This window comes from Capsicum annuum, chromosome 4 (assembly GCF_002878395.1).
Source record: "Capsicum annuum cultivar UCD-10X-F1 chromosome 4, UCD10Xv1.1, whole genome shotgun sequence".
In the NCBI taxonomy this organism is placed as follows: domain Eukaryota; kingdom Viridiplantae; phylum Streptophyta; class Magnoliopsida; order Solanales; family Solanaceae; genus Capsicum; species Capsicum annuum.
In genome coordinates this window covers 223,751,878-223,760,524 of record NC_061114.1, presented here as the reverse complement: position 1 = coordinate 223,760,524, position 8,647 = coordinate 223,751,878, and the positions used below count along the sequence as shown (strand labels likewise).

Sequence of the window (8,647 nt, the reverse complement as noted above, 5' to 3'; positions counted from 1 at the left end):
GTGTGAGTATTTACAAAGTAATTGCATTCTTTATCTCTAAAATGCTCATAAGAACTTACAAGTTGCAATTGCTTTAGGAAGATTGGTACATAAGCTCTAATCATTGGGGTAATGATGCTCAAGTTCAAGAGGCCCTAAACATTCGGAAGGTATGATAAAGGATGTTACACAATACTAAATGAATTTATGTTACTTTTTAATTGTCAATGCGTAGAGCTTCAACTCAAACAGAAATATGACCAAAATACTTTGATAACAGGGTTTTATTGAAAAATGGGCGCGATGTAAACTTTTTGTATTTCCATTCTATAAAATAAAGGTCACGAATACCATACCATATCATGCAAACCTCAGTAGCAAAGGTTACAGATCTCTTATATTCAGGTTGAGTAGAAATATTTATTCCGTTTACAACATTGGAATAACTATAAACAGAAATAGTTAAACTAATAAGTTCTCTCTATTGTTTCTGAATCGAGCAGTGGAGATCATGACAAGCAAGTTCCTTTCCAATCAACTATCGCATGGATAAAATCTCTTAACTACTCCGTTGTTGATGAATGGCGACCATGGTTCGTTGATGATCAAGTTGCCGGGTTAGTTCTTGATCTAACACATTTTGGACACTTTAAAATTCTTGTATACTAGTCATAGACTCTGCCAGTATATGAAAGTTAAACTCTCTCAACAATTTCAGTTATATGAGAAGTTACTCAAATCGGATGACATTTGTGACAGTGAAGGCTAGTAAACTTCCTTTCAAGCTAGTTTCTTTCACTTTGTTTTCAGATAAAATTCTGCCAAATAATTTGTGTTTAAAAGCGCGTCTTCTTTGTTTAACAGTGAGCAGGGCATACTCCACCGGAGTATTTACCTCGTGAAAGCCTGGCTATGCTTAGAAGGTGGTTGCCTTACCAACCTTTGTAATCAACAAATATATCACTATCTGTTGGCAAATCTGGCTACTGGACTAGTGAAGTCAGTTCAGATTTAGATTTATTTGGAGTAAAAACGAGTTCTTTTATTTAGTATTTTATCCATTGTACTTAAACTATTGATTATTGCAACGTCAACTGAAAGTGCTTCCACTTGCAGAATCTTTTCATTTATTGCTGCTGTTAATTCTTATCATTTGTCATTTGAGCCAGAAAGAGAGTTTCCTTTTTGCTGTAATACAAAACGATGGCATCTGCAAATTTGTTCAATGTGCTATTCTGCTTTGATGGTCACTACCATTGAAACTAAAAGCTAAGTTTTATAGAGTAGTACTGGTTATACCGACATTGTCGTATATTGTGAAGTGTTGACAGGTCAAAAACTTTCATGTTGAGAAGATGTGCACGTTACAATGACGAGAATACTTAGGTGCATGTGTGGCCATACTAAGTGTGATAAGATTAGGAACGATGTTATTCGAGATAAGATGGAGCGGCCCCCTTGGTAGACAAGATGAAGGAAGCAATATGAGATGGTTTGGACATGTGAATAGGTGAGGTACAGACACCCAGTGAGGAGATGCGAGAGGTTGGATATAGTAGGTATGAGGAGAGATAGAGATAGGACGAAGAGGTGATTAGACAGGACATGACACAACTTTAAGTTACCGAGGACATGACCTTAGATAAAAGGGTGTGTGAGACGCGTATTAGAGTAGAAGGTTAGTCAGGTAGGAGTGTTGTCTTGCTTTTCGAGGATTTAGTCTTGTTGCTTTGTCATTGTACTACCAGTAGTATTGTAGTACCTACTTGTTGAATCTATTATAGTCTGTTGTTTATTCTATTTTGATTATTGTATTATTTGTTGTTGTTTGTGTTTCTTTTTTTTGTAGATTTTGCACAATTCCCTTGTTAGTTGCTATATTTTCTTCTTTGTTTTCTTCTTTTTTTGTACTTAGATTTGTTGCGCTTGAGCCGATGGTCTTTTGGAAACAGCTTTTCTACCTCTCCGAGGTAGTGGTAAGGTTTGCATACACTTAACGCTCCTCAGACCTCACTTGTGGGATTTCACTGGGTATGATGTTATTGTTGTTATTGATGGTCATTATGACCATTACAACATGTTGATGGAGAATTTTCCTAGGTCTAAGGAGTATTGACCAGTTGTCATTGTTGGCGTGCAAGATTCATCCACTGACATGTCTTTGTCGGAAGCACAAATGATAGAGTTGGACAATCTAAAGTTAAAGGACGATCACAAAGTAAAGAATCACCTCTTTTTGCTATTGATCGCTCAATACTGGAAATCATACTTTGCAAGGATACTTCTAAACAAATATGGAATTCCATGAAGAAGACGCATCAATGAATGGTAAAGGCGAAATGACCGCAACTTCAAGTACTCCATAGTGAGTTTGAGACTCTATGTATGCGAGGTGGTATTATTTCTCTAGCTAGGACGTTCTCTATAGCAGATAAAATGTGAATTCATGGCGAAATACAATATTGAAGAATCCAGAGGCGGGTTCTTTGTTGGTTCTATAGGCAGACTTTTGTTCGGTAGGCACAAACAATCTTTAAGAACTAAAATTATCCCCTATGCAGATTTTCGTTCTGTTGGGACAAACAACTTTTACCTGACTTTTTCATTATAGACATAACGGACTCACTGGCCTAGCCATAGAGCCGCCCTGAGGATCTTTCAAGCCTTATAAGAAGCCCAGGGTTCTCGTCCTTCACTGATATGGGATTTATACGAGAAAACGTCATAAATAGTTCCTTAACTATAAGAGTAGGTATGAAAAGTGCCTTAACTATACACTTATCAGTTTTGATCCTTGTAACTATTTAAAAACTTATCAAATTTGGTCTTTGACTAGTTTTTATATAAACAATATAGGATTTATATTAACAAAATTTCTGCTTCCGTGAAATTAAATCGTAACTCATTTCCTCATTTCTTTGTCTTTCCTTGCCACATTTTCCTCAAATTCCCCTAACCTCAACAATTCAAAATAAAATTTCTCAGGATAGAAGACACAAGCTCTAATAAAAGAAAGTATTTTATTGTTGCTCATGGCTTGAATATGCTATGTTTCGAAGAAAATGATAATAACACAAAGTTCGATGCTTCGGAGCCTAAAGGGGAAGACTTTTTTATTCAAAATTCCAAATGGGCATATGAAAATGGAAAAATTCCAAAACGAACAAGGTAAACACAGATGCTTACTTTGTCCATTAAAAATGAACGATATCAGTTTCATGATAAAGTACAACAGCATACCCAGTGTATTTCCACCTAGTGGGGTCTGGGGAGGCTAGAATGTACGCAGACCATACCACAATCTCAGGCGAAGTAGAGAGGCTATTTTCGATATACCTCCGGTTTATAACCAATAACAATATAACAAACACAAAACATAAATGTATATAAACTTGTACAGTATGCAAAGTAAACTAACAACGCTATCCACAAGATAATACTAGAGCCACGAGATAATACTAAAAACTATAAATCTGAAACCATAGACAACACCCAACACCACGACCAAGAAACTTCAGACACAAATAAAGAACACTCCCCCACTGCTACCGACGCACTCCCACCCCCTAATCCTCTACCCTAATCCGTATCCTCCACACCTTCCTATCAAGGGTCATGTCCTCTGTAAGTTGTAACTACTCCATATCATGACTAATTACCTCCCTCCAATATTTATTCGGCCTACCTCTACCCCGCCTAAAATCATCCATAACTAGTGTCTCACACCTCCGCACTGGAGCATTAGAACCCCTCCCCATCACATGTCCGAACCGACATAACCTCACTTCTCACATCTTGTCCTCCACCGAAGTCACTCCCACCTTTTCTCGAATAATCTCATTTCTCACCCTATCTTTCCTGGTATGACCACACATCCATCGCAACATCCTCATCTCCGCCATCTTTAACTTTTGGATAAGAGATTTCTTAACAGGCCAACACTCTGCTCCATACAATATAGCCGATCGGACTGCCACTCTGTAGAACTTACCTTTAAGCTTTGGGGGCACCTTTTTATCACATAAAACTCCCGAAGCGAGCCTCCATTTCAATCACCCTGCCCCAATACGATGCGTGACATCGTCGTCAATCTCACCATTGCCCTGAATTTAGACCCAAATACTTAAACTCTCCCTTTTCTGAATGACCTAAGAGTCCAGCTTCACAACCATGTCCGCGTCCTGTGACACATCACTAAACTTACACTCCAAGTACTCCATCTTGGTCCTGCTTAACCAAAATCCTTTAGACTTAAGGATCTGTATCCAAATCTCCAAATTATCATTAACTCCTCCCTGAGTCTCGTCAATCGTCAGCAAATAACATATACCAAGGCACCCACCATTTGAATATGTCGCATCAAAACATCCATCACCAAGGCAAATTAAAAAAGGATAAGAGTCGATTCCTGGTGCAATCCTATCAAAATCGGAAAGTGCTCTGAATCTCCACCTACCGTCCTTACACGAGTCTTCGTGTCATCATACATGTCCTGAATTGACATAATGTACGCCACAGGCACCCCTGTAGCCTCCAAGCACCTCCACAGAATCTCCTTAGGCACTTTGTCATATTCTTTCTCAAGATCAATAAACACCACGTGAAACTCCTTCTTTCTCTCCCAAAATTGCTCCACTAATCTCCTCACAAGGTGAATGGACTCAGTAGTCGAGCGATCTAGCATGAAATCGAACTGATTCCCAGAGATAGTCACGATTCTCAGTCTTATCTCAACCACTCATTCCCAAACCTTCATAGCATGACTTAACAACTTAATACCTCTATAGTTGTTGCAAATCTGGATGTCTCCCTTGTTCTTATATAAATGAATCATCGTACTCTTCCTCCATGCTTCAAGCATCTTATTGCCGCCCTAAAAATGATGTTAAACAACCTTATCAACCACTCCAAACCTGCTCCACCAGTACTCTTTCAAAAATCCACTAGAATTTCATCTGGCCCCGCCGCCCTACCCCGATGCATCCTACGAATAGCCCCTTTGACCTTCTCAACCTTAATACGCCTACATGGGGTGACTTACCTTATCCTTTATTGAAAAAGTGCAAGGTAAAATTGAGATTTTACATTACAAGGTAAATGGAGTCACTTACCTTATCCTTTGACTGAAAAATAGGGAATAAATTTCACTAGGGAAGAAGTGTCTACAAGATGGGATATACCGCTAAATTTCACTAGGGGAGAAGTGTCTACAAGATGGGATTTACCGCTGACAAGGGAGGGAATAAATTCCCTTTTGCTGGCAGATTGTAAGTCAAGTAATAAGAAAATAGTCGCAAGGAATGCATCTAACATCTACAATTATTCCATACATGAGTTTCATGTCTTGTAAGGTTATAGTCGCTTCACCCATTCTCAGATGAAAGGTATGCGTTTCTGGCTACCACCTTTCAACCAGTGCAGGAATAAGGAAATAATCGCAAGGAACGTATTCAACATCTATAACGCCCCTAAAATCACAAATATTAAAATAATTAAGAAGATGGAAATGAAACGGATGATTTTTAACATGTTGTCAAAAATCATTAATTATTATCATGTTGTACTATCAAACATGTCTTTTCTCCCTTTAATGTGCCTCTTGGATGGACAAATTGTTGATATTCCATATCTATACAAAAATAAAATTAAAACTAGTTCTGATATGTGTTTAATGAACATTTATATCAAGTAATAATTTGATGAATTGATCAATTTACACATGCATGCAACTAAAGGGAATCCAGAGCCTAAAGGGCAAAATTTTTTCACATGCATGATCAAATTTAATATCTTTGTTGTGCAAACAACAAATTCAAAAAGAATTAGATAGTTAATAAGTTGGTATGACAACAACAATTTTTGACAAATTAGTAAGCTAAAAAGATGATTAATAACATTGATACTACATACTTGTTTGTTAGGTATTGAAATAATTATATAAAAAGGTGATTAAAATATACCTTAAAGTGCAAAATATTTTATGAAGACTTTGAACAAGAACAAGAACAAATACCCAAATAATGTGAATGATGAGTGAAACGGGTGAACAAACAAATAATGTGAATAAGAAATGAATGAAATTATATGTGGTTTATATAAGAAAACTAATAAGGTAATTAGGGACACATTTTGCGTTGTAAGGTAAATCAGTCTCTCAACCTTGCACTACAGTTGAAATAAATTTTCACTAGATATTGCCTCTATCCATAAATATTTGTTCTCTTGATTTGACATATGCCTTAAGAAATAATAAATAGATGGGAGATTTTACTATATCACCTTTTGTATATAGTAAATTTTTTGCTTTGAAAAATGCAATGAGTGATGTATTGTATTTAATACCAAAGGTAAAATAGGTAAAAATGAATAAAGTATCCATTAATTTCATAAATTGAACAGGTAATATTAGACATCTCAAAATAGAAAAGTGGATAAATAAAGATAGACGGAGAGAGTACATTGATGTCATTAAATTTTCAAGCCTCCACCAACTTCTTCAGTCAAAGAATAAGTTAAGTGGCTCCATTTATGTTGTAAGGCAAAATCATATTTTTACCTTGTACGTTACATGTAACTGACGCTGTTAACTTTTAATGGAGAAGGTAAACACCTTTGTTTTGAAATTTTTACATTTTCATATGCCTCTTTGAAATTTTGAATGAAAAAATTTGCCATTTAGGCTCCGAACTCCTTTTATTACCATTGAAGAAAATTTTAATAAAGCAAAATTCAAGATGGAGATTTTGGACATGCTCTGAGTAGTTTAAAGAAAGTGGCCCGAGAAAATTTATAGCAAAAATGACAAAGTCATGGGGAAGAAGTAGCAAGAAGAGAGAATCTCACGGAGGCAGGGTTCCGTTAGTATATCTTCTACGTTGTTTATATTAAAAAAAGACAAATATCAAACTTGATAAAAATAGTTTAAGATCAAACTTTATAAGTTTTTAAATAGTTAAAGGACCAAAATTGAATATTATATAGTTAAAGGACTATTTTAGATCTACTCATAAGATAAGGGATTATTTATGACATTTTTTCGGATTTATACCATTCATTAGAGATCAAATTTTTTGTGATTTATATCGTTAAATTTCACCTAGGTATGCTGGGAGAAAAAAAGATCATGCCATCGCAGAATTTCTACTGGGGTTTGACTTAAATTCTCACAATTATACCACCACCTAGTAGAATTATGTACATAACTAGCTAACTGTACAGCTTCTAACACCCGCAATCTAGCTTGAGGGGGTGGGGTTGTTACATTTGTTTAATTAATTGTTATGTTCACTGTAACTCTGCCGTGTCTGAGCTTGCTCATATTGTCGATCTCAATTTTGAATAAAGAAGGAGGGTTGCCAAAGGGTTGAAAACAGTCTTTTTAACTATAAAGATTATGATAGAATAAGGCTGCGTACATAGATCTTATCTTCTTCAAACTTTAATTGTGAAATTACACTCTAAATAACTATAGAGGTTATTCTACCATAACCTATAAAGTCAATGAGTTTATTTAGAGTAGTTGTCTAGGGTTTATTATTTTCCAGACTGAATTTAAGTTTTACATGTCGTTAGTGTATATATTACAAGTGTAATTGAAGTTATAATGACATATTATTACTATATTAGTGAATTTGACCGCATTTTACGCAATAATAATTTATTTAGATATTTCTCTCATAAAATACTTATAATAAAAATATTTTAGTCTCCAATCTATAAATATTTGTACAAATTTGTTGGTAACACTCACTTTTTAATTTTTCTTCCTTTATAACAAATTAAAATATAGTTTTCCTTGGTACATTTAACATATGTAGTATATAAGTATTTTATCTTATTCCCTTCCATTAAAGATTTAATTTTTGATGCTTCTATTTTTACTTATTTATTGCAAGTCTAAAATGAATAATTTAATAGAAGTGTGTTCTCTATCACCTTCTATTATCTCATAATATAAAAATGTTAGGTCGTTTGGTTGGGAATGTAGTTATACTGGGATTAGTTATGTTGGGATAAGTTATGATGGGATAAGTTATACTGGAATTAGTTATACTGAGATTATTTTTTATTGAGTGTTTGGTTTGTTGTATTCAAAGTAATATGCATGGTATAATTTCTAAGAATAAATTAATTGATTACCAAAATACCCTCCAAGCTTTAAATTTTTATGCCTAAAAATAAAACTTTTATCTTATTTAGCTTAATTTTTGTGTGTGTGTGCATTTCCATAATTATATCGTGTGTATTTTAAAAATATAACTTTCATCTTATTTAACTTTAATTTTTTTGCGTGTGTCTTCCCATGATTATGCCATGTGTGTTTAAATTTAGTTTGAAATAAAAACTTTCAACTTAAGTTTGTTAAAGTAAAAGAGGATTTGTTGTTTATGTCACTTCATTGTAGACACGTAATTTTGTCCCCCTCAAAAGTTCGATTTTATACATTTCTACCTTATCATATACCCTCACCCACATGATTATATCCCACCAAAAAAAAAATACAAAAAAAAAAAATAACTCTCAACAAAATCCCTAACAAGCTTTTATTCTTTTAACACCCTAACAACCCTCTCCAATAAGAAAATGACAAATCACCACCTACCTAACCCTACCCCACGCCACCCCCCCCCCCTCTCTTTTTTTTCTTGTCCAAGAAAAAAGGACTCAA

At 34.8% G+C, this 8,647-nt stretch overlaps 2 long non-coding RNA genes across 2 annotated transcripts; both read left to right on the top strand.

Moving 5' to 3' along the window:
* The first annotated feature begins 6 nt into the window (after positions 1-6).
* On the top strand, positions 7-749 carry LOC107868630. Its single transcript, XR_007054727.1, has 4 exons — positions 7-149; positions 260-384; positions 483-596; positions 698-749. It is a non-coding gene; the product is annotated as an uncharacterized LOC107868630 (long non-coding RNA).
* Positions 750-840: 91 nt separating this feature from the next.
* Positions 841-2,477, top strand: LOC124897785. The gene is made up of 2 exons (XR_007054728.1): positions 841-902; positions 1,895-2,477. It is a non-coding gene; the product is annotated as an uncharacterized LOC124897785 (long non-coding RNA).
* Positions 2,478-8,647: the final 6,170 nt, after the last annotated feature.